This window comes from Canis lupus, chromosome 19, assembly GCF_003254725.2.
Source record: "Canis lupus dingo isolate Sandy chromosome 19, ASM325472v2, whole genome shotgun sequence".
Taxonomy (NCBI): domain Eukaryota; kingdom Metazoa; phylum Chordata; class Mammalia; order Carnivora; family Canidae; genus Canis; species Canis lupus.
Window position 1 is genome coordinate 33,975,969 of NC_064261.1, and position 26,743 is coordinate 34,002,711.

Here is a 26,743-nt window from a genome sequence, read left to right on the forward strand (position 1 = left end):
ACAGTGTAGCATTGATTTTGTTTTAACTCATAAGTGCTCTGATAAAATTATATACATTCATACATGTCTATATGCTTTATATATTTTATGTGTATACATAACATACATTACATATATATGTCTCTCTATATAAAATTTATCTTTTCTAACATTCCTTGGTTTTGATTAAGGACAAAATAATGAAATACTAGGGCAACTAACAGGATTCCCCACGAAAGAGGTAAGCACATTCTCAAGTGTAGTTATCCTTTACTTCTCTAAAAATCAGTGTCACTAAAATCATTTGTAGTTCCCTGAGCTCATTTCAATGAAAGCATCTTGTAATGGTATACTTTGTATACAATCACTGACATCATCCTGTATGAGGGCCTAAGGCACATTTTTTCCCCTCTTTCAGAGGACATGGGATCTAAAGTAAAGGAAGGAAAAGAATAATCAAGAGGGATTTGTGAAAGATGATTGCCTGAGAGCATAACATGAATATAGAAAAGCAGGGGGAAAAAAAAAGAAAAAAACAACCCGTAACAAAATAAAACAGTATGATACTACCAGCTAAGAAATCAATGTGCACCAGAGGTACCCAACACAGATCACTTGCCTGGGATTCAGCAGGTTTGGAATGGGGTCCAAATTTCATTTTTAACAACTTCCTAGTTGATACTGATGCTTCTGGTCCATGGACTGCAGTTTGAGTAGTAGAGGTGCACAGACATTGAGGATCTCTCAGTCCTGAGGGTTGATATAAAGGCACAAGATACAATGGTCCTTAAACAATGAACACTAGTGAAAAGCAACAAAGAATGGCTTTGAGATAATTAATGTAAATTGTGCAGCTGCAAAAGGCAAAATGATATCTCCCAAGAACCCTGGGCAAATGATCATTTTAACATTTTTGTTTGCCTATTTTGATATTAGGCAAAAATGCATGAGTACACACTTACAATCAGTTATCATTATTTGAGTATTTGAGCACAACATACATTGGATAATTTCTCTGTGCCTGGGACTGTGCTCTACGGAAATACAAAAGTCAAAGTCTCTGCCTCCCTTGTCCTGTGCCTCCTGGAACTTCTACTCTATATAGATGAGGTAAAGATGCAAACATATAAATGCAAATACAAATAATTATATGTGACCAATATGTTCTACTTCTTCAAGGTAAGATTTGAAATCTCACATCCTGCCCCAATCCTGATGAAAATGGAGATTTGTCTTTAATTCTTCCTTCTTTTGTTTAGTCCAAGAAGCCTGAAGTTTATTCAATGCAGTAATGTGGCAAAAACGAATATGTTTTCTTCAGTCCAGCAGAGGGCCCCCTTCAACATGGCACTGCCTCTGCAGGAGTGACTTGGTCCTGTCTTGTCACTGACGATCTGGCAGTCATTTCTAGGGGTAGAAGGATAGGAAGAAGATCAACTCTCACCTGTTACTGCTTATTCGTGTGGCCTTGGGCTGCTAATGTCCCAGTAGCTTAAATAGTTTATAGACACAACTCTTCTATTTCTCAAGGATTTACAAGTTTAGCAAGTCTGGTGGTTGCAGCTACTCTTTGTTTTTTCCTACAATTTCTCATCTCAAGGATCATTTTGTCTTCTATCTTTATACTAGCCTTCAAGACTTGGAAGGTCTCCATGTGTACACACCTGTGCTACTTGAAGTGTGGTCCATGGACCAGGAGCCTTGGAACTTGTTAGAAATGAAATACTTGACTTGTGTAGTTTGAAGTCATTTGTGGTACTTTTTGTACTCTTATTTTACGGTTAACTTTCAACAAGTTTCCAAATAGCTTCTACTGATTTCCATCTGCCCTCCATCCCTCTGTTTGGGATATTGTTTGCCTAGGTAATCAACTGCAGGGATCACTCCCTCATTTTATTTGGGTCTTCCCTCAAGTGTCACTTTCTTTGTTAAGATCACCTCACTACTTTATTTAAAATTAGAACAGCCTTTCTGACTCTCTGAATTCCTAGCTTTATTTTTCTCCATAGAATTTATTGTCAACTAATAATCTATTTATCTATCTTAATTTGTCCCATAGAATGAAATTCTTTGAAATAAGGATTTTTCATCTGTTTTATTAAATATCCCTAATGCCTAGAACTTTACTTGCTATATAGAAGATCCTCAGTGAATGAATGAAAGGGGGGATGGATGGATGAATTAATGAATAAAAAGGTGATATTTCTATTGAACTTCCAAAGAAAGCCTTTACTTTTTAAAAATTCGTTGAGGATGGATTAGCGGCTGGGTGACTGCGACAGAATATGAGACTCCTAACTCTGGGAAACGAACAAGGGATAGTGGAAGGGGAGGTGGGCGGGGGGATGGGGTGACTGGGTGATGGGCACTGAGGTGGGGCACTTGATGGGATGAGCACTGGGTGTTATATTATACGTTGGCAAATCGAACTCCAATAAAAATATATTTTAAAAATAAAAAAATAAAAATAAAAATAAAAAACAAATAAAAAATAAAAATTCATTGAAGCATTACAGGCAATCAATGTGCTAATAGCAGTATACTAAGAAATCAATAATTTAATTATTTTTCCTATTTGATTATATTTATTCATGATGATTTTAATGTACATTTTTCTCTCTAAAGTTGATATTGTATTATTCATGTTGAAATTGATATTGGAAAAAATAGTGACACAAAAAACATTCTTTGGTAGTGTTGACAAGAAGAATGATTTATCTCTTGACAACCTTTCCCATCACTAGGTTAACAAAGTTTATTCACGTTAGTAAATATAATTAAATTTCACCTCATTTTCCACAACGAGAACAATTATTTAAGAACTGAAAATAATACACAAATATTGTTAGAAAACTCTAAAATATGAATGAAAAGCAACTAGGGATTAGTGTCTCATTAGTGCTAAGTCCATAATAAAGTCCATAATGACAAACATCAGAAAGCGTGAGACAAAACATCTTTATCAACTACTATATTCAAATGGGAAATGAAGTAATAGTGTTTTCTTAGGTTATATAAAAGGGAGAAATTTTGAAGACATTTTATTGAAAACAAACCAGAGACTAAATAAATCCACAAGGATAGTCCTCAGTACTTCACACACACACACACACACACACACACACATTCTCATTTGAATTGCTATCTTTGTTGAATTAAATGCTTGAATGCTTACCCCTACTGTCATCCTCTGAAAAAATTATAGTATTATTGGTTTTTCTTTGTTTGCTTCCTATAGAATCATATTCACTACATAACGGATTCCAGTCTCTGTGTTGAAGAGAACCACACTGAAGTCATTTGCCGAGGACATCAAGTGGTATAAACTTGACTTACTTTTCAGAATAATGACAGGATAACAAACCACTCGAGTTTTAATTTTCAGTTAATAGTGTGGGGCCATGACTGTTAAAACAATTTATCAGGCAGTTAATAGTAACAGTAAATGTTAGTGTTGGAAGGAAGAATAATGTCCATAATGTTTATTTAAATGCTGTATAATGGAAAGAGTAGGGCATGTGGAGTGGAGAGGTCACCATGAAGCCCTGCCTTCAGCCCCATTTTAATCTGGTATCTGTGGAGAAACCAGTTAATGATGGTTAAATGATCAGGAGAAGTCATAACCATCTCAGGTCTACCTCATTCAGGAAGGTGTTTTAAGGACCAATTCAGTTACTCTGAGCAAACATGTTCATGTAAAATACTGAACAAGAGAAGGACCTTGAATCCTACATAGTTGAGGACAGATATACAATTAATGGCATCTTTCTTGATTCTCAATCTAGAGTGCTTTTCATATTCAGCTTTTCATGATACAAGTATAGAAAGAAAAATGTTGGCTTTGTTAAGTCACGTACGAGTGGTTCTCAGGGTTGGTCCCTGAACCAGAACATCAGCATCCCTTGTGACATCGTTAATAATGCAGATTCTCAGGCCCCAGACCACATCTACTGAATCTGAGATTGTGTATGGGACCTGGAAATCCTGCAAAAGTTGCTGCTGCAACTTGGAAGTTTAAGAATTACAGCCACTTTTATTTTGAATGGTTTAATGTCTTTATCTGTGGAAAGAGGTGGTAAGTAGTTCACCTGCATTACTTTGACTTTGCCCCTAACCAAAGTTCCAAACCCCTGAAGGATCCACCACTTCCTGCTTCCTAGACTCTTCTCACACCAAGATCCCCAGGCTCTCAGAGGTTCTGTTACACTGTCTTTCCTTCAGTTTGTGAATGCCACACAACCTCGGAGTTCTGCTGGGAATGTTCTCCCCTGGCCTTAAGCAATTCTCTCTCCTTCCTGAACACCCTTCACCTCCCAACTCAAGCATTGTTTCTTCATGAAAATCTTCTCTAATCCCCAGATTAGGCCATATCTCATTGTTATGACTCACATGACTCTCCGTACTTGCCCCCTGTAGCACTTGTCACAGTTTGTAAAGACATAACTTCGTGATTATCTGATTAATGTCTTCCTCACCTACAAGAATGCATGCTGCCTATAATCAAAATCAAACCTATTTTACTTACCATTAAATCTCTAGTAGCAAGCTCAGTGCCTGCACCTGGAAGTTGACCAATAAATATTGTAGAATGAATGAATAAAATGTTACTCCACCATCCTCTTTCAACTTATTGAACTGTAGAAAATAGAAGACCACAATTATAAAATAGAACAATTGAACTGACCCCATGAGCATCAAACCTACAATTTAACTCAATTATCATTAACTACTCAGTTAATATTGTACCTAATATCCACAAATGACCTATGTATTAAGGCATGATGTGGTGAGGTTGAATGTTTTAATATTTATTTGGCTGAAGGGAATTAATTCAAGATGAATTAGGCTACAAGTAACAGCAAAAATAAAGCAGCTACAAAAGGCTTATAGAAGAGGAGACATATTGTCTTACCTAACAGAAGTCAAGAGGCAGGGTGGTGCTGTGGTTGGTCCATCGAGCAGCTGAAGGACATGATCAAGAACAAGATTTTTTTTAACTTTAGGAATGCTTTTTAAATATTTTTACTCAGCACTCCTTCTATAGTACTGTTCTTTAACCTCATCTCCTCACTCCTCTATAAATCTTTTACGGTTGCTTTCATGTGCAACAGCAGAGTTGAACAGCCTCAGCAAAGACCTCGTAACTTTCAGAGCCTAAATCTGTACTACCTGACCATTCACAAAAAAGATTTTCATCCCTGACTTAAACTATGGAAAACATAAAAGGAACTACTTGTCCATTAACACACATCTCCTATCATTCACCATTAGCACATTTGTAAATGAGAACACATTTCTTAATTTGTAAATCAAGTGACAAGTCCTTGGCAGTTCTGATGTATGTGTCATTTCAGTTAGGCTCCCCACAAGCCACAGTGATATTCCTCAACCTTCCACATATGATCTAGCCACATGAAGAAAGAAAGGAAGGAAAGAAATAAAGGAAGATCACTAGAAGGAAACAGAACTTTTATCTTAACATATGTTCTAGGAAAAGCTTCCTCTTCCCCAGAAGTAAATTTATCTAATTATGTGTCCACAAGAACAACATTTTGTCCATGATTTATGTCCATGCTTTTCTCTTTAAGAGTGAATGCAGACCTTTCCCATCTGATGGATAGATGAGAAAACTCTGATTGGATGACAGACTCAGGGAAGGTTAATCAAATTAAAACAGGCCACTAACAAGCCCATAAAACCCCCTAGACTTGGAAACCCGAGGCAAACCTCTCAGGTCCCCTTCCTCCTCAGGAGTTTTGCCCTGTCACTTTGTTATCGCTCATAAACCTTGCTTTGTTGCCCATGTTAAAAAAAAAAAAAAAAAAGAGAGAGAGATTGAATACAAAGCATAGAGGAGGAAAGTATGACACTCAGAGACCTCTTAACATGTTAGAAGACATGATTATATCTGTTTATAGGTCTCTATTATGTATTCACTCTTCCCCTGAAATTCATTATTAGTGTTTCAGGCCTTGGGGAAAAGCTAATGCACTTCCAAATCAAACAGTGCTTTAAGACAGAGCATTGTGAAAAGTAGTAATGATATCTTAATTTGTTTATTATTACAATATGAAACTTCAATTGCTATTTTTCCTCCCAAATAATAAGTATTCTATTACTGAAAATAACGGACAATTAAGCATGAACAGAATATATGCTTATTTAGTGTAGATATTGTTACCCCAGAAAACTGAAATCTGCATCAAAACAGGAACATAGAGTTAATTATGAGGATGTCTGGTCTAACTCACTGCAGGACATTTATAAACATTAAGATGACTGAATATCTAAATGTTTCTTTTAAACTTTTAACTTTGATACATATAATCACAGCTATTTTTATCACTTCTATGGAATTTCAATTTTATGGCAAAGACTTACTCTATATGCTTTTCTAGTTTCCATTTTCCCCATAGCACTACGCAAAGAAAATGAGGCCAACATCCTGAAGGTTGTGAGATTTGTCACTGAGAGTCCAGCAAAAAATCTAGTTGTAAAATATGCACAATTTTTACTATTTATGTCCAGTTCCTTGTGAGTATATTACTTATACTTCCTTAAGTTTAAATTTTTTAAATTTTTTAAAAAGATTTTATTCATTCATTCACGAGAAACACAGAGAGAGAGAAAGAGGCAAAGACACAGGCAGAGGGAGAAGCAGGCTCCATGCAGGGAGCCTGATGTGGGACTCGATCCCGGGTCTCCAGGATCAGGCCCTGGGCCAAAGGCGGCGCTAAACCTTGAGCCACCCGGGCTGCCCTACTTCGTTAAGTTTAGAATCTGAACTACACACATGCCGAGATATTTACTTATTGCTGTGTGGGCAGGAACAAATTATTATCTACTTATTAAAAAAACCACAGTTGAAGCATAATGCCAAGCTCTCATTAACTACTTAATAAGAGGTTTATTATTCATGACATGGCTTGTTTTTTCAACAAACATTCATCCACGCCTGTATCTCAACCATGCTTCAATAATTACTCACAAACACATTTCCACCAAGGCTTCTTCCTTGAGTTTGACACTCATATTCACAACTGTACACTGAACAGTATTATGTGAATAGTTCACAGGTTGCCAACTCCAAATGCTTTAAAACCAAATTCATAATTTTCCTCAGTTTTCCTAGCTTCCTGTGTCTTTAAGTGCAATGGATGAAACACTAGCTACCCAAGTCAGGACCCCAGGACACCTTCCCAACTTATCAAACTCATTAATCTGGTCATATTTTTAGTTCAATGTTCAAGTTTTCAGATATCAGTCACTTTCCATCATTTCTCATGTACACTTTCTTAAAGGGGAACCAGTTGCACTGTTTAGAGTTGTTCTCCTTCATTGTTGCCTGACTACTCTCTGTTGCTTAAAAGGCAAATTTACCCATGTTATTCCCTCATGAGGCGCACTATTGCCTTTAAGCTTCTTATGCGACCTTTCCAGACTCCTCTTCCTCCATTCCTCTCCCATGCTGCATTGCAGACCACAATCCTCCTCAGCTATTACAGCTCTTGGTATATGCCATGTGCTCCCACCTACACATGCCATGTGCTCCCACCTACCCATGTCTGTGCTCCCACCTACCCACGCCATGTGTTCCTGCCTACTCTTGCCTGTGCACAAGCTGTCTGCTCACCCCACCTTTCTTACTTTACTTCCTCTACATTCACTGCCTGAACATTTCTATTTCTCCTTAAGAGTCAGCTTAAATACCAATTCTTCTGTTTCCTGATCCTTTTAGGACATGTTACATGATCCTTCCCTGGGTAGGGACACACATTGACCATTTATATTTTCTGGACTGTCTCTTAACAATTCAGCAACCCCAGAACTTCTTCTTTCAAGGGCTTTACTGCACTCTATGAGAGAAGCCAGGAACTTCCTTTCCCAGAATCTTCTTCCCTTTATGGTTCTCGCTTTGTTTCAATAAGAGAAACACTTTGGAAATCTGGAGGGTCAAAAAAGAAAGAAGTGTCATTATACTCTTAGTACAGTTGTACTCCTATATATGAGGAAGACATAAGACTCAGTGGCTTCCCAATGAGCTTCTAAGAACCAGCCATTTGCTGTTGCGGAGAGAGTGTTAATGAGAGTTTCTTAGAGATTCCTTAGCTGCTTGTCAGTGAGCTTTTGATGATGACCTGCTGTACTTTCCAGTTGATTTGTAGTAACCTTTATCAGTCTCTCTGTTATGTTTCTGTATCAGCAAAACTGGAACTGTATTTCCAGAATTCTTTCCTCTCTTGGGTTCTGGAATGAAGCTGGCCTTGAGAGATATTTAGTGAAATTCATAACGTAAGAGTGAGGCAGACTCATGGATATTCTAGACAAGTCAGGGTTGATTCAGGTTCTGAATGTTGTGTTGTGATGGGTTCACTGATTCACTTTGTGGGTATGAAACAGCAACCCAGCTTATAGCTCTTACAGCTTCTTCAGTATCTCTCTTACTTTAGCTTCTCTGACTCCACAAACAGATGCATATTTAACTCTGTAATGAAGGTCACAGGCTTCCTTTTTTTATTAAGATTTTTTTTTATTTTATTTTAGAGAGAGAGGAAAGGGAGGAAGAGAGGGAGAGAGAAGCTCAAGGAGGTTCTGTGCTGAGTGTGGAGCCTGACACAGGGCTCAATCTCACGACCCTGAGACCATGACCTGAGCTGAAACCAAGGGTTAGACACTCAAACAATTGTACCACTCAGGAAGCCAGAAGGTCACCAGGTTCTACTTCAGGTGCTCTTACCATAGAAAGCAAGGTTAGAAGTCATGAGATGCCCACGCAGGTGTCAGCTCTCCCTCAGAGGTTCTAGATCTCCCATAAGCATCTAGTTTGTCCTTGTTCTCTTGCATTCCATACTCATCTTTTCTTGACCACCTGGCCTGCTGATGCCAGTCTAGCGCCCAGCACAGGAGCAATAGCTGACATAAACTGTTTAGCTAGGTCCTGCATTGTGTAAGGTCAAATCCTAATCATTATTCTATATCACTGGTAGTGATTCTGCTCTTCTGATTAAATCTGGACTGAAATACCTTCTGATCTTCCATGGTGACTTCTCTCACCCTAATGGTCCCTATATTAAACTCTTTCTACCTGGAATTCAGAGAGTGACTTCTGTTTTGGGTGTTTGTTTTCTTTTTAACATTTTCTCCTTAGCCCCAACTATGTTATATTAATGCTTATATTATGTATTGGATCCTTAAACTTCAAAGTGATTATAATTTTATTCACATGCAATTAAAAAAGGATCTGACTAGTATAAACATGTCATGGTTATCATTGTATCACTTTACCTCTACCAGTATCCATGTCGAATTCTTAGAGTTCATCTTTTTGGATTTCAAAGATAAATTAAAAATCAAATAGATAGGACAGCCTGGGTGGCTCAGTGGTTTAGCACCTGCCTTCGGCCCAGGGTGTGATCCTGGAGTCCCAGGATAGAGTCCCACATCAGGCTCCCTGCCTGGAGCCTGCTTCTCCCTCTGCCTGTGTCTCTGCCTCTCTCTCTCTCTCTCTCTGTCTGTCTCTCATGAATAAATAAATAAAATCTTAAAAAAATCAAATAGAATTTGGTAGGTAATAGATAAAAGGAAACAAATCTATGTGAACTAGTAATATAGAAATGTATTGAGTATATAGGGGTGACACACATGCCCAAATTGATCTTAAATCTATATAATTCATTTGTCATCTGAACTCAAATCCCTCTACATGAGTCACCTCCATCATTTCTTTCTACCATTTCTCTCCTATATTAACAATAGTTACTAAGATCTATAATTATATGAATGGTTCAATGAAAGATTGTAAAATAATTCACTTAGTTCCCAGAGTTATGAATTTATGTTTGATATTTTGTTTTTTTTAAAGATTTTATTTATTTATGAGAGACACAGAGAGAGAGGCGGAGACATAGGCAAAGGGACAGTCAGGCTCCTTGCAAGGGAGCCCAATGTGAAACTCCATCCCCGGACTCTGGGATCACACCTTGAGCAGATGCTCAACCGCTGAGCAACCCAGGCTTCCCTATGTTTGATATTTTAGATGTACAGTACAAAATAAGGTTAAGAGCTAGAATAAAGAAAGGCTTTTAGATATGTATTTCCTTGAGAACCATTCAGTTGTAATTATTACCCTGAAGTTTACAGCTATTTATCTGCCACCACTACAGCCTGAAAATTAAGTGAAACTTTCAACTATTTTATTCACATATTTTATATCCCAAAGGCCATACACATAAATCTAACTGAATTTTTCTGATTCCACTGAGATATTTGATACATAATGACACAGCATTTGTGTGTGTATATTATCTTAGATACTTCCATAAAAATCCCATGAGAAAGGTTCAATAAGTGTAGTTGCAGAGAAACTATTCCTTAAACTCTAATAATCATGATTTAAAAATATAAGATTCTTTACAAGTTAAACTTTAGCAATAATCTGTGCTCCATTCCCGATAATATATTCAGTAGACGCAATTTTTCTCCCTAATGTAAACAGTTTTATTTATTTTTAAGCCAATTTTACTGGAGGAATGTCTTATGCTAGCTTTTGTAATCAACGTACTTTGTCTTATCTTCCAAATGGCTGTGGTTATCGTTCTTAAACCATTCTAATCCATGTGACTATTTTGCAGTTTTGTCATGATACTATATTATCAGTATGAATATAGCTGGATGCTACCCCATTTCAAGAGTGCATTTGATCTGGCCGGCTCAAATAAGACACAATACCTCAATCATTCATGGCTTAACACTTTTAAACATTAGGCATGCTAAGCTTTAAGGCAAATTCCTTTGGGACTTAAGCACAAGCCAATGAAGTAGACAAGTGTTAGCTCAGCATCACCAATAAAACTTTCTGCTTAGAGATGGGAAAATGGTACCTGACTCTACAGAGTGTTATAGCACACTGTAAGCTGAAAATCTCTTTCTTTCTCTTCTTCTTTCTTCCAAGCCAAATGCTTTTCTAATTTTATTTTTCATTGAGTGCCAGTAACACATCCTTTTGGTTCGTTCAGCATCCTTAATTTCTCTCTCAGTTCCCACTTACTACTTTTCCAGGCTATTGCTCAATCTACTCTTAGAATAGATTCCCGTCTCTTCTCCTTAAGGTCAGCATTTCTTTCGATACTCAGTTCAAAACTCATTTGCTTTAAGAAGGCAACCCTGATAGAAAGAAACATATAAGCCATATTACCTTAGAAATAGAGAAAAGCAGTTTCCTGATTAGCTTAATATTTGTATGCACACCTGCTTCCATATTTGGCTACAGAGAGGCAGATACGACTGTAGTTAATAATGGCAAGCAGCGTGCAATGGGTGTGATTTATATGGTTGCTGGCAACAGAAATTTGTCTTTTTACTCAATGATATTGATTTCTTCTTGGATTGTCTTTTTATGTACAACATTGTAGGGGTGGTTCAAACTGGTTTTTAAAATATTATTTTCACTGGCATTTTATTTAAACAATAACATAATCAATTACCTTGCTCTCTTCCAAGAAACTGAATGCAATATAATCAAGTGTAGCTAGACCTATAAATATGTAATATGTTGGCCTAGCCTGCATATTTTAAAGAATATTATATGCCATTTTTGGTACCATTTCTTACTTTCTTAAAGAATAAGAATATAGATTCAGCAGACATAAAACGATGACAGTCATGGATGAATGCTAAATAGTATTGTTAACTGTCAATTAAATTTTAAAATATGCAGTTAAAATTAACTAAAGGAGGCAAGAGCCCTTAAATATTGTGAAGGTGGATGTCCTCTGCAGTCACCTGAATCATACTCTTATCTCTCTTTTTTTTTTCTTTTCCTGAAAATACCAAGAATAATGCATACCACAAAGAAGCTATTCATGCATAATAATTTTACTTCATTTCCTATTCAAAAATGAAGTAATTTTTACCTATTTCACCCTTAAAGTTCTGGATGAGCTGCAGCTATTGAGTTAAGATAAAGGGAATGGGATGTGAGAGAAAGGAACTTGTACCCTCTTTCCTCCATTTTTATCATCATTGTGTCATCTACTTTTATCAGTATTTATTTAGTTAAATATTCACTTTTATGTTCTGTAACCACCAGTCACTGTTACTGTCTTTGTCTATCTGAGTTAGCATTGTACATTTTTATCAATTCTATGCTTTCAAATCTAATCTCAAGGAAATTTATCTTCCTCACTCTACTTCTCTCCTTTACTTATCTTCTTTCTATTTCATACAGTATGTAGCAAGCAAAGCACCTGAGGGATGGTCCTCAATTTATGAAATATGGGGGTAGTGATTCATAATAGTAATGGGGGGGGGCCTGGGTGACTCAGTTGGCTAGGCTGCTGACTCTTGATTTTTGGATCAATTCATGATCTTGGGGTCGTGAGATCTGAGATCGAGTCCTGTGTCTGTCGGGCTCCATGCTCAGTGAGGAGTCTGCTTGAGATTCTTTCCCTCTGCCCTTCCCCTCCCTATGAGCCAGGGCTCATAATCTCTCTCTTTAATATATAAATAAATTTTAAAATAATATTAATGGATAAATACGAACATAGGGATCGGTGAGCCATTTCTAGTGAAAAGCTCAAAGAATGATCTATAGGAGAGTTTATTTACTTAAACAGTAGGGATATTAACAATAATCTATGAGCAGTGATCATGGTAAGAAAAATCTATAGAGAAAAAAAGAGGAAAGTAGTTAAACTTGTTGTTTTCTCCTTACTTGTCAGGCATTTGCAAGATACTGAAGGTGCAGAGATATACACCCAAAATTCTATGACTCAAAATCTAAGCCACCTTCACTCTCTCACCAATATTTTCTCCATCCAGCTTCACTCTTAGAGGATGATAAGATCTCCTTTCCATCTCTCCTCTCCCTCCCTGCCCCCCTGCTCTCAATCTCTCTCTCCAGTTCAATATTGGTTAATGCTTTTCACATATATATGTAAAAACCATTTATATATGCTTGTGTGTGTATGTTAGCTTATATACATATGTGTGCGTACACACACACATCACACATTCCATTAATCACAAATTCTCTTAACCTTTTGCTATGAAAACTCTAACTCACTTGCATCCATAATGATCCTTTCCTCACTTCTCTCTTATTATAATATACATACTGGTCATTCCCTTATCTACAGACAATATCTCTGCATGTCTCTCATCTTTTTTTTTCCCTCTCATCTTTAGAAACCAAAAACCTGAAATGTTCATTATGCTTCCTTCTGTATATTTAATATTTCCCTCTTTAAAAATTCTTTACTTGAGAATGTAAGCTCTCAAATATTAAACAAATGAAAACTCAAAAAAAGTTCTAAACTTCCTTGACCTCCTATCTTCCCAGAATTCTCTCTTCTCCACTTCACAAAGAACTTGAGAAAAGTATTTATGTCAGTTAATGCCACTTGTTCATCTGTAACCCTCGTCTCACTTCCACTTCAGTCTGGCTTCTGCCCCATATCTCATTCCAAACAGCTCCAATCAGAACTTCATTCTTATTGAAGTCTGTGATTAGTTTTCATCTCTTATAGGTCCTCTAGCTTTGAGATTCAGAAGCATAATCCCCATGGCCTACTTGACCTTCTTTTTGTATGTCTTAAAAGACAACTCATTCACAGTAGGTCCAAAGAGAAAAACATTATCTTCCTGCTTCAAATCTGGTCTTCTTCCACTGTTCCCAACTTCAAAAAAAAGGATCTCTCCTGAAAGTTGCATAGGAGCCATTCTTGATAATCCCCTTTGTCTCACCACTATATACATACCAAGTCCAAGTTATCATTATTGATTTCATCAATTTCCCTTGAATTCTTGTATTTCTCACCATCAGCACATGTGCCTATGCTAATTTTATGGATTCTGCAGTTTGCCTGCATTCTTTGGCTCATGATCACATCCTCCATCTTCAATGCCCACTGGCACGGCAGCTTCTCATCTGTCTCTCTGGCTCTGATCCTTCTATCTTCCTCTAATAAAAAAATCATGTGATTACATTGGGCCTACCCAAATAATACAGGATAATTTACTTATTTCAAGATCATTAATTTAACCATATTTACAAATTCCTTGTGTGTGTAAGATAACATATTTACAGGTTCTGAGGGGTAGGATGTGGATGTCTTTGGAGGACGGCATTATTCAACTAACCCCAGCCTGTCTAGTATAAATAAGTGTTATCTTCTGTCTGTGCAACTGAAGCCAATCTCCTAATTTATATCCTCTCTATTCATCTACAATGTCTATTCTTAACTTCCATATAGCTGTTTATTTTAACCAGACTGATGTTCCTACAAAAGACTATTTTAGTCATATTGTAATCCATTGATGGTTCTACATTAATTTGAGAATATTGGCTATATTCTTTAATTTGGACAACAGGACTTGGGTAGCCAGGCCCTTTGTAGTGCAAGCTCTCACAGCAAGTTCCTCCTTCTTGATACTTTAGTTACATGAAACTGTCCTTTATTCCTGAAAGTGTCAAGTTTGGTAATGGCAAATACTATTACACATAGCTTTTGCACAAGACTTTGTATGAAATTCTGTTCTCCCTTTTCTATTGACTTTTCAGAGTCCAAGTCTTGGTTCATTTTTTCATTCATAGTCAATATTTATCAAGTGCTCACAACATGCAATTCACTATACCCAATGGTGGAGACTCAGCAGAAAATAAACATGAATCTTGACTTTTCTTCTTAGGTCCTACATTCTAAAAGAAGCTTACATATATTTGTTCTTAGCTAGAAGATGTTTTCTTCACTCTAGATCAGGTGCATATATTATGCATGTTGTATATTACATGTATATATATTGTATGACACAACAGCAATTGTGTCAGACTAAAATATTCTTTTGTATAGCTATCTGATATCTATCACTGAGAAATTATAAATTCCATGAAGCAAAAATCCTTTCTGTTTTTGTCCTTCTTAGTCTCCAGCACCTGACCACATATATAGAAATACACAACAAAGTTTAGTTGAATGAATAAAAGTAGCTCATTCTACTGTGTGTGTTTGTATACAGAGAAGTAAAAGATATTTGTTGATAGAATATGTGGTATAGATACATGTAGATATGGTTTAAAGAGAGTTAAACATTTCATGTTCCTACACAAATTCATTAATACAGTATGTTTGAATTTTCTACTTTGAAGAAGATTTCAATGGCAATGGAGTCCACAGTCAAGGACAAATCAGACATGATTTTTGTTTTTATGGAGCATATCTTTCAAAGTAAAAATCTTCAGTATTTGTAATGAAGAAACAAAGGATGTGGCCAGTTACATTATTTAACTTCCAAGGCTATAGTGGATACATTTCAGTAATACTTCCTTAAATACTTTCTTAAAAACAAACTCTACTTCTAAAATACAGATCCCTGGGGTACCTGGGTGGCTTATTTGGTTAAGCAGCTGCCTTCGGCTCAGGTCATGATCACAGGATCCTGGGATTAAGCCCAGCATTGGTCTCCCTGCTCAGTGAGTAGTCTGCTTCTCCCTCGTAGTCTGCTTCTCCCTCTCCCTCTGCCTCTCCTCTGTGCTCCTGCCCTCCCTCTCAAATAAATAAATAAAATCTGAAAAAAATTTGGACAAAAATTATCCCTGATCAGTATTGTTCTAGAAGATACTATTGTTCTAATTCTATCACTCTCAATTATACCATCAACCATGAGAAGTCCATTACTCTCTCCTGTTCCCATTATTACCATTTGCCAAATGTATGATCATATTCACCATTTACTTTATAAATATCAATTACACAGAAGTGGAGGGCTGAGCTTCTAACTTTCTAAATGTGTATGCTACAACCTGTGTGAAGCACTCTGTATCCACCAAGACACAGAGTGCATTTTATAAGTTTATTTTAGGAGTTCTAACATTTTATGGAATAAACAAAAAAAGAAACAAGAAGCCCGGTTGTACATTGAGAAATTTTCTCTGTTGGTGTGACTTTTTTCCTCTTGGAAAAGAGAAGAGCAGATTTATCTTCACGATTCATAATCTGTACATGTTTTTGCTAAAAATAATACACTAAATCAGAGACAACTTTGTGTTGTCTAGCATGAACTGTGTAAAATAATTTTATTCTTACTTTAACATATCTTATCTCCCAAATTAAGATAAAATAGTTAGACAATTGTAATTAATTCCTCTCAGTTATTCTTATCGGTAACCAGTGAGGGAAAATCTCCTTACTTGTAACATAGTAGTTTTAGAGAACAAGGGTCAGAACATCTCAAATTTATGAGCATCCCAAACCAGTGGAGCTAGGTAGAGTGGAGGTGGGGCCAGAGCTGAGACTCAGCCATGAGTGAGGCCTCTGAATAGCTGTTTATTCACATGACTTTGGATTTCAATCGAAACCTTATCATCTTCTCCCCATGTGAATAAGTGAAGTAACCAAAAATTGAAGCTAAATGAAAGCCAACTCAATCTAAGGTGCAAGGAGGGAGGCAAGCAGTTATTTACATTATACATCTAGATAGCCATATCCCTATGAGATAAGATCCCCAGATTGTGAAAATTCTCTCTTTTAGGAATAGAGATTGAATAATGGGAGAGAATTGACTAGTTTAATTATTGTCCCATTCAACTAAAATAGACTTAAAAATATTTTTTTTACCTAATGTTAGAGATAGCTTTATTATTATCATATTTTTAATCATATGGGCTGGGAAAAACAAATATGTTCTCTGTAATTTCAGTTGTTTAGAACACAGTGATTTGGGTTCATGTGGACAGTTTTGTTGAAGGGAAAATAAGAATATAAACAAAGAAACAAAACTCCACAAATAGATACCTTCCCTCAAAAAAATTTAAGAAACCAAAAGCATTTTGGTTGACAGGCTGGTAGTATGAATGTATACCAATGATATTGGAACTTGCCAACCTCTATTTATATTTTAGTAGAGTACAACATGCCATATGAAAAAAAAGTTTATAGATTAAAGCAAATTACATATAAATATGGGAAATAAATGTCCCTTGAAATATTTTAAATACTGGGATCCCTGGGTGGCGCAGCGGTTTGGCGCCTGCCTTTGGCCCAGGGCGCGATCCTGGAGACCCGGGATCGAATCCCACATCGGGCTCCCGGTGCATGGAGCCTGCTTCTCCCTCTGCCTGTGTCTCTGCCTCTCTCTCTCTCTGTGACTATCATAAATAAATAAAAAAAAATAAAAAAAAAGAAATATTTTAAATACTTAGATTTCAATAATGTTCAGTAATCTGAATACACAGACTATAGGGTGACAGCTAGCGATTATCTTTTACTAGTTGATAGAATGTCTTAAAAAGGAATAGCTCAATGCCAGATATTAATGATAAAGAGAAAAATGAATGAATTTGAGTCCTCAGGGAGTACACAATGTTTGAATAAATAAGAAGGTAAAAATCAAAGTATAATGCAATTACTGTTATCATAATAATAATCAGAATGATAATCATGATAGGAAATATATGCACTCTTCAAGAGAGGAAGAGGGAAAAAAAAAAGTAGCAACTAAGGCACACCATTTTATACCCACCAGATTGGCAACAATTCAGAAGTTTGACCCTACCAATCACTAGGTGTCATGGGAAAAGCAGGAAGAAGTCCCAAAGCAGGATACTTAATCAGTGCTATAAAATAGGGATTTTTAGGACCTGCTGATAAGATGAAGTAGACTTTTAACTTAATTGTGCTGATAAGCAGGTGTTCTTGACATGAGTAAGACAGTCTTTCTAGGGAGAAAATATTATTAGCTAAGTTACAAGGATAGGAGGGATAGATAAGGAAGAAGCGCTCCATTAGGACTATAAGTGAAAGAAACTGAAGAGAAAAAACTAGAAAGAGTTAAGGGGATGACTATAAGTCAATCTTCCCAAGAAGTCAGAGAGGAATTACTGACCATGACTTCCCCATTATGTTATGTATATACTCAATTCAAAAACAACATGAATATATTCAACTTCATCCCACCTCACTTCAAACTTAGTTCATGCTTTTTGTTAGATATGCAATAAATCCAGAGTTCTAGCCTGTTTATTAATAAAGAACTCTCTCCTCTATATTTTACTAATTCAAATATGGAAACCATCAATACAAATTGGCCAAATTGGTCTAGAAAGAATAAAGCCTTGAAGAGACTCACTATGTAATTCACATTTTAGGCTTTTCTCACTACTTGCTAATTAACATAAACTCCTTTTCTCTCTCCATTTTATTCTTAAATATCTGAAGACAGGAAATGAAAAGAGTAAGAACTACTGAGTTCAAGGAATTGAGCCTTTTATTATAATTCAGCTCTGTTAATATTCTGGCAAGTGAAAGGTACACAATTTAAGACTAATTTCCTCAGGGAAACATGACAAATCTGTTCTTTGATTCAAAAGAAAAGAGAACAACTTATTCACATACGACATTATAATTTCTTATTCCCCACTTACTCTCTACTTCTTTTCTTTTAATTTTTTTTTTCTTGGAAGAAAGTTACTCTGCAATGAGTTTTGAGCCATAGGTAAAGTTTAGGGTTAAATAAGCCACTCCAGGAGCTATTGCCATGCTGCATGAAGATTTGTGCTTGGAAATACAGAGTATGCTGAAATCGGCAGTAATTTTAGATGATCCAATTTTCAAGGAACTATCAGTGGGCATCTTAACTTAGTAATATTACTGAAGTTTAATTTCCAAGAAAAAGTTGTGTGTCTTCACAAAAAGAAAAAAAAAATCATGGCAATGCTGTGTCCGTGAAAAGGGTATGGGCATAACCGCTTTAGGGACTGTAATTCCTGAGCAGTAGTGATTTCTACAATTTTCATGAAGAGACTAAAGGAGGTTATCAGAAGAGGAGTATATACACATTTCTTAAGTGAGATATACAAATTACCTAATGTCTTTGTGCTTTGATTTCCTCCTGTACAATTTGGGAAATATTTGTGAGGATTAAGTGAGTTAATTGCTCAATCTTATCAATGATAATCATGAACATAATGATGTTGTATACCATAATTTGCCTATGTATTGCATTTTTAAGTATTGGAAAATACATTGCCTTTTTTTTTTCCATTTTAGAATTGCAACAAACTGGCAAGGTAAGAAATTCATAGAATGAAAGAGAATGGGTAAGAAGAGACAGAAGAGCTTTGCTTTAATTTCAACCCTCTCAGTTGCATTCTGTCTTTTTAGCTTTTCAGGCATCCATTCATCCACCCATCCAACCAACCAGTCAACCATCCATTCATCCATCCTTCCATCTGTCAAACCATCTATCCATCCATTCACCTTACATAACTATTTAGAGACCAACCTGAATGCCATGTTTATGAGGCTGAAGATACAAAGAATCCTGTGTACCTCATAAAACATTTTAAAAGCTTTTATTTATTTATTCATGAGAGACACACAGAGAGGTAGAGACATAGGCAGAGGGAGAAGCAGGCTCTTTGCGGGGAACCTGATGTGGGACTGGAGCCCAGAACCCTGGGATCATGACCTGAGCCAAAAGGCAGACAGACATTCAACCGCTGAGCCATCCAGTGCCCTCATAAAATATTTTTAATGATAAATGTACAGTTGTATAATAAAACTCAGGCTTCACTGATGGTATAGAAATATAGATAAATGGATGTAAAAATATGTGATAAATGGATATATGACATATGATAAATATATTAAAAAGTTAATTGTGAAATTAGTTGACAGTTACATGACTGTACACTATTCAGTTTTTCAAATTTTAAGTTTACACAGTTTTATTATATAATGTTGAAAATATTTAAAATATAATATTAAATATGTTAAAAAACAAAAGAGAAATGTTTAATTGTATTAATTCATATTGAAACAGAAATAATAAAACTAATTTGTCTTTCTTGGAAGAGATTTGAGAACCAACTTCTTATTTGAAAACTAGTAAATAAAGGGAAAAATAAATACTTATCCTATCTTTTCTATACAAACTAAATCTCTGAATAGCCAAATAGTAGATGAAGGGAAGCTTATGATTAAATAATTATTTCAAGAAAAAGTGAAGAAGAAATAATATAATGGATATATTACTATTTCAAACTCTTTTTGAATAATCTAGACACTATCATAAATAACTGAGACAGAAAGAGAGAGAGAGACTGATTCAGAAATTACTACTTCGAAGAAAAGCTTTTAAAAAATCAACTACCTAAAAAGTTCTGAAAAAATTAAACAAAACACTAAATTTGGATCTAATGATCAGTTTTTAGGAAATCAGAGGAAAGAGTAACATATTCAACTACCCTGTATCAAAATCCGGTCTGTGGGAAGCTATAGGATGGAAGGAAAAGAGACGGTGTAGGAAATTCTAACCTGAAAAAGATTCTAAAAGTCTTGTCAGTAATTTCAAACAGAGAAAATTAAAATATGTCATTATTTCATGTATAAGACACTTGGAAATTTAAGCACAAACTGGATAATGGATTTTATTAATAAATTATTGTTACTAATTTAGATGTGTTACTTTAAGTGTTTTTTAATCTTCATATCAATGGATAAAATAAAATATAAGAATTTGCTCAAAATATTTTAAGACCAGGGGAAATAGATAAGGATGAAAAAGAAACAAAGTTGGATGTGAACTGACAGCTGCAGAAGCTGAGTGATGGGCATATGGGGGTTCAGCGCATTATAATGTCTTTTATCACAGATATTTAAATTTCATAATCCATAATAAATTGTTAGAAAGGTTAGACAGGCATGACTCAGGCTTCAGAGTCAGAGCACTATTGTCAAATCTCAGCTTTTCACCTCAGCTCTTTCAAAGTGTGGCTTTTACCTTTGTGCTTTCCACATCTCTAACATGTACCAATGACTGAAGTTTCAATTCCAGAAGGCAAGTCAAGTATCACCATAATGGCTTAGTAGGTCAACACCAAATATGTATCTAGGTTGGCATTCATTATTTGGATAATGTATCACAATCCTGAGTGTGGCCTTGGACTTGAAGCCTCAGAAATCTAGTCTTATTTTATCTATAAAAGTGGTCTGACTCTCTGGCTAAAGTTCTAAACCAAAACTTCTAAATTGGAAGCCAAATTTTTATCACATAGTAATAATTTTTAATAATTTAAATGATAATTATTTCAATATTTAATAATTATAATAATTACTACTTTATGCCAAACATTTATAGCATGCTTATTATGTGTTAGACACTTATTATGTGTTAGACACTATCCTAAGCGCTTTGCAAAGGTTAGACCATCTTATTCTTATAACAATTCATTTACAGATGAGGAATTGCACACAGAGATGTTAATTACTTTTCTATAGTCATATAGCTCATAATTGAGAGTTTGGATTTGAATCCAGGCAATCTGGTCTTAAATCTGTGCTATTAAATACATTAAATTTGGTAATTACTGATAAAAATGACTCAAGTTCTATAATTCCAATTTTCAACTAAATATATCAAGGCTGTAAAAATTAATTGTTTTATGGCAATGCTGGGTCTCTTGGTTCCCAACAGAGTTGCATACCATTTTATTGAAATATTCCCAAATTTAACAGTATGTGAATGTCAAACAAGAGGGTGGGAGAAAAGTTTTTAAAGACACTGCACTTAACCACCTTCTAAACTGTGTTTGCCAATTACATGGTTCTCTCCTGTCATCAGTATTAGCTGAAAATTCATTTCACATTCTGTTTTTTTTCAAAGATCTTTATTTATTTATTTATGAGAGACACAGAGAGAAAGAGAGAGAGAGGGGGGCGGAGACACAGGCAGAGGGAGAAGCAGGCTCCATGCAGGGAGCCTGATGTGGGACTCAATGCTGGGACTCCAGGATCACACACTGGGCCAAAGACAGGCGCTAAACCATTGAGCCACCCAGGGATCCCCAGATTCTGTTTTTATACAAGCCAAAGGCTCTGCTTGAATTTCACTTAAAACAGTGGAATTTTATCAAACTTCCAAGGTTTGCTTTTTTTTTTTTCCTTACCTTCGAAAGTTTCAACTAATATCTTTTCCTATCCATGTGGGGTGTCCTTGTGCTGTATTTCAATTTTTCTCAAATCTACACATTTATTCAAAATTCAGGAGACTTTGAACTCAATCTGAATTACCTACAGACACAAGATAAAATAATTGTTCTGAAGGACATAAATCTAGTTTCTCTATAAAAACATTTTGCAACCAAATTTCACTAAATTTTGTTTTTGGTAGTATTTTATTTTATATTTGCAAGAATTTTGCTGTTGATAAAATTCAGTCAGGTGAAATGTTAAGAAAATTATTTTTTTTTATTTTTATTTTTTAATTTTTATTTATTTATGATAGTCACAGAGAGAGAGAGAGAGGCAGAGACATAGGCAGAGGGAGAAGCAGGCTCCATCACTGGGAGCCCGATGTGGGATTCGATCCCAGGTCTCCAGGATCGCGCCCTGGGTCAAAGGCAGGCGCCAAACCGCTGCGCCACCCAGGGATCCCAAGAAAATTATTGATTATATAATTCTTCATAACAAAGTCATCAATATAATCAAATATAAGTTGTTCAGACATTTAACAATTTTCTTATGTTAAATTTTAACTTAAGCCATAGAGTCCATAGAAATTATAGTCACTTCAGGGATCATATTTGGAACTGCAGGTTTTAAGGAACAGTATATAATTCACACATTAAGAAAGAAAAGCAAAAAGAGAGAGACAGAACTAACTGCCACTATATCTCGTAAAGCAAAGACTTTTGTCACCATTGTAAAAAAAAAAAAAAGATTTAGTGATGCTGTTAATTAAATTCTGAGGAAAGACATTCTCTCTCTTCTAATGCTATATTGAGATTCAAAATGATTTTTTTTGTCTAAATAATTATCCACCGCTCTTGATATAAATATACTAAAAACTGTGAGAGCAAGATATTGGGATTCTTAAATTATTTTGAAGCCAAACAATTGCTGTAATCATAAATATATTTTACTTTCATTTGTTTTGGTAAAATCAGTATAAGAAATGTATGATGAATCACTTTCAGGAGATGCTAACAAAAAATTTCTTCTCTTTTTGTTATATGATAAAGCTTTTGTATTAAGATATTTATAGTATGTTCTAATGTTAATTTTAAAATTAATATTCATACTAATAGTTTTCTAAGTATGATTAATGTAAAGGTAGAAAAATAGATAAATATAAAATTCATATTAAAAGTAAAAATTTTAATTGTCAGAATATTAATTACTAATACAAATTACATCCTAAATGATATTGTAAAAGATAGGAAACAGAAATAACTTAGATTTTACACAAATAGCATGAAATATTTTTGAATCAGTAAAAACATGTTTAATTGTTTTATGTATTTTATTCTGGAGAGCATCTTGTGAAATAATGCAGGAATGCATATTTTTATAGGAATTTTGAGAGGAGGATACTCAGTCATTTAAGTGACCTATTCCTTTTATCTTTGCCTTCACCATCTGCTGTCTTTTTTAATTATAAACTTTAAAATGAGCATATTTGACAGTAAGAAGAGAAAATAAAAAGATGTGAATCCTCATTTTGCATAAGAAATTATAAGCCTGCATTGATGGTGCTGCATCCCTGCATCCATACACACCTTTCTCATCTTCACTATTGCTTTACTCAACACATTTTGTGACTTTAAGTTATCACATTGCTACCCAGTTGAGTGCGTACACTAAAATATGTACTTTAGATCATACCAACAAAAAGAGATTATTAAAATATCTTATTCATGCTGTCATAAATACAGAGAAGCAAAAAAGGACACCTCAAAAGTAGATATTACAAGTGTGCACATGTGTCTGGGTGTCTGGGTGTCTGGGTGTATGAAGAGAAAACGCATCCTACTTGAGAACAATTCCTACCTGTGCTCCCCTCTAAATTGTACTGGTGCTTCATACATATTGAGGAATATAAAGGTAGGTCTCCGTACTGAGGTTGGGTCATTTGAGTGGGCCAAAAAGATGTTCAGTCAATCATCCAATAGACAAAGGAAAATCATTTTAACCAAAATAAAAGAGTCAAATGAAACCAGATGACTGTAAGAATCTGAAAGAACAGAAAGAAGGAACATGAAAAAATGATAGTGAGAAGAGCCATACATTTTCTAAACTTAAAAACGGAAAAACAAATATCTTGTACTTCATTTATATTTTCCTGTCAGACCATCAGGATTTATTTCTGTATACCATTTCACAATTTTTGTATGATATCTGTTCTTCGGATACTATTGCCCAACTGTTGAAGCATCTGTGACACTAGTGCCTAAATATCTTTGGACACAACAGTTCTTCATAGTAAATCTGTGATTTCAGAGTGCCATTATTAAGGCAATCTAGCACTGTATATATATATGTATATACTACATATATACATATGCATATATATATTTGTAATATAAATTGAATATATATGTGTGTATGTAGATGTTTAACACATACACACGTATTAGCCACATAAATCTATACATAACTTATTCAGATATGTTTAGGCAAACTTTGTTGTATCCTTTGATTTACAATCTGTCTCCTTACTATGACACAGTCCTTCCAAGCCTCATTATGCCAAGCATTTTATCTGCAACACCTTATCTTCTCCCAACCATGGTCCTGTCAGGTATATGTTACCATCCTCATTTTGCAGATCAGAGAGGTTAAGTAATTGTCTGAATTAACATAGTAAATAGGTAGCAAAAACAAGATGCAAAACTATGTCTGTCTACTATTAAAATGGTGGCCTTAACATGCAGAAAGGCATCTAATGAGAATTTCAGACTGCAAGGCATTCATTAGTGCTTATAGTTTGAAGCCCACTGGTCCTAAACTGGCTCTATGTGTTTTCATACAAGTAATGACAAGAACTGCCAAATGATCTGTATTTGCACTGGTTTAAAGACATATGATGAGGACTGCAGAAATGTACTTGAGACAAGCATAAATATATATTTTTATACTTTACAAAATCAGTCCCTGTTTTCATGAATCACTTTTTGTTTTGTTTTACCCAAACAGGACACTATCATACATTATTATACCACTGAAATACAAAATAAAAATGACAGAGATTTTTACATTTTCTTTTCCTTTCTAGTTATTTGATCAGGATCAGAAAAGACTAAGTTGAATTTCAGACTTGCTTGATTCAAGGTAAAAAGAGAATGCCTTTTTCAGAAAATTTATTTCTGAAAAAGAAATTGAATATAAATATACATCTATAGACTACACGTAGAATACATGACAGGAGCTCTTCATATAAGGAAAGTCTGTTGTAAATTCTTCCATCAACAGAAAATCAATTATTTTTATGTTTGGGTTTAGGTTTGAAGAGACTCTCATAAAAGTAGAGCATACTTGTGTTTGGTTGCCTGTAAAATAAACATTTTTTGGAAGGAATGATAATTGTTTGGCACCCATGAAACTAAGTGAAAATGTGAACCTTGCTGCTGCTTCTCCCATATTATCCATTTGGTCTCCAAGGCATGTTTTTCCCCTCTATTTAAGACTGAAGTATAACTTGCTTTGCAAATAAGGTTTTGTGGCTAATTTTTTTAAAAAATCAAACAACTTAGACCATTATCTGTTGAATTCTATGTACAAAACTCTTCAATGGTTTCCCATTTCTGTTGTGATAAAATCAAAATCCAAAGGACTTTGTTTATCCAGGGAAAGTGACATAAACAGATGTTTTTTAATTTGACATTTTTACAGCATTTTTACAAAACATTAAAATCAATCATCAAATTTCAATATTCAGATCTCAAGTTATCTGTTTCTGCCTCAGAAAAATTTCCTTTAATCTCATCTGGGTCTCATAAACCCCTGACATATCCTATCATGATACTATATACCTTTCCTTTATAACATTACGTTATTTGTAATTATACATGTATTTTTTAGATTTGAATAATATCTAAAATTAATTTAGTTTAACCATGACAAGGAGTTTGGCAAATATTGCTCACCATTGAGTCTCCCAGGGCTTTTCATGGAGTATATTAAGTGGCTAACAGATGCTTACATAATGTATTTTTTAAAATGATATCCTGACATTTTTGTGCATGAAAAGAAATTCACCCCAAAGTTAACATTAGATAAGTCTGTGTAGTATGTTATTGATGTACTCTTAATCATTATCTGATTTCTACATGTTTTGTAAAATATACATTGTCAATTTTATAATAAAACCAACATATTCTAAAAGCAAATGGATCAAATATAAACATCCATATCAATTATTTGGAATGACACTGACAAAATTCAGATTGCATTTATTTAAAATGAAAACTCCTTGTTTTGTATATTAACTTCTACTTTCCTCATTTTAAGATACAATTCCAAAAAAAAAAAAAAAGATACAATTCCATTTCTTTGGCAAGTGCTCCAACTATGAAGTGATACATTTTATTAAAAAGACTTATTTATTTATTTATTTATTTATTTTATTTTATTTTATTTTATTTTAGAGAGAGAGAGAACATGTCTGTGGAGGTGGGGAGGGCAGAGGGCGAAGAAGAGGGGGCGAGAATCTGAAGCAGACTCTCCACTGAGCTTGGAGCGGGACGCAGGGCTCAATCCCAGGATCCCAAGATCAGGCCTGAACCAAAGACAAGAGTTGGATGCTTAACTGACTAAGCCACCCAGGCACCCCTGAGTTGATATTTTTCAATCAAACTTTTTTTCTTCTCTTGATAACAAGAAAATTGTGATTTGTCTTCTGTACTGATGACTTGATTATAGTTACTTCACACAAACCACATCAACTCATTGGTACTGACTTCTTAGGACCCATTTTGTGATAACCTAAC

General features: G+C 35.0%; 1 long non-coding RNA gene across 16 annotated transcripts in view; it reads right to left on the reverse strand.

The window, feature by feature from the left end:
• Positions 1-601: 601 nt before the first annotated feature.
• The window catches only part of LOC112648220 (uncharacterized), a 191,404-nt gene continuing 165,262 nt past the window's right edge, over positions 602-26,743 (reverse strand). For 7 of the 16 annotated variants that reach the window (XR_007403907.1, XR_003128874.3, XR_003128862.3 and 4 more), the window contains 5 exons: positions 6,361-7,924; positions 4,892-4,941; positions 4,505-4,614; positions 1,178-1,386; positions 602-729 (listed from right to left, as the gene is read on the reverse strand). This is a non-coding gene — a long non-coding RNA (uncharacterized LOC112648220). Of the gene's footprint in view, positions 730-1,177; positions 1,387-4,504; positions 4,615-4,891; positions 4,942-6,360; positions 7,925-11,995; positions 13,940-21,922; positions 22,047-23,804; positions 23,989-26,743 lie in introns of those variants that run through there. The other 9 variants (XR_007403910.1, XR_003128856.3, XR_007403904.1 and 6 more) reach the window with 8 other exon arrangements.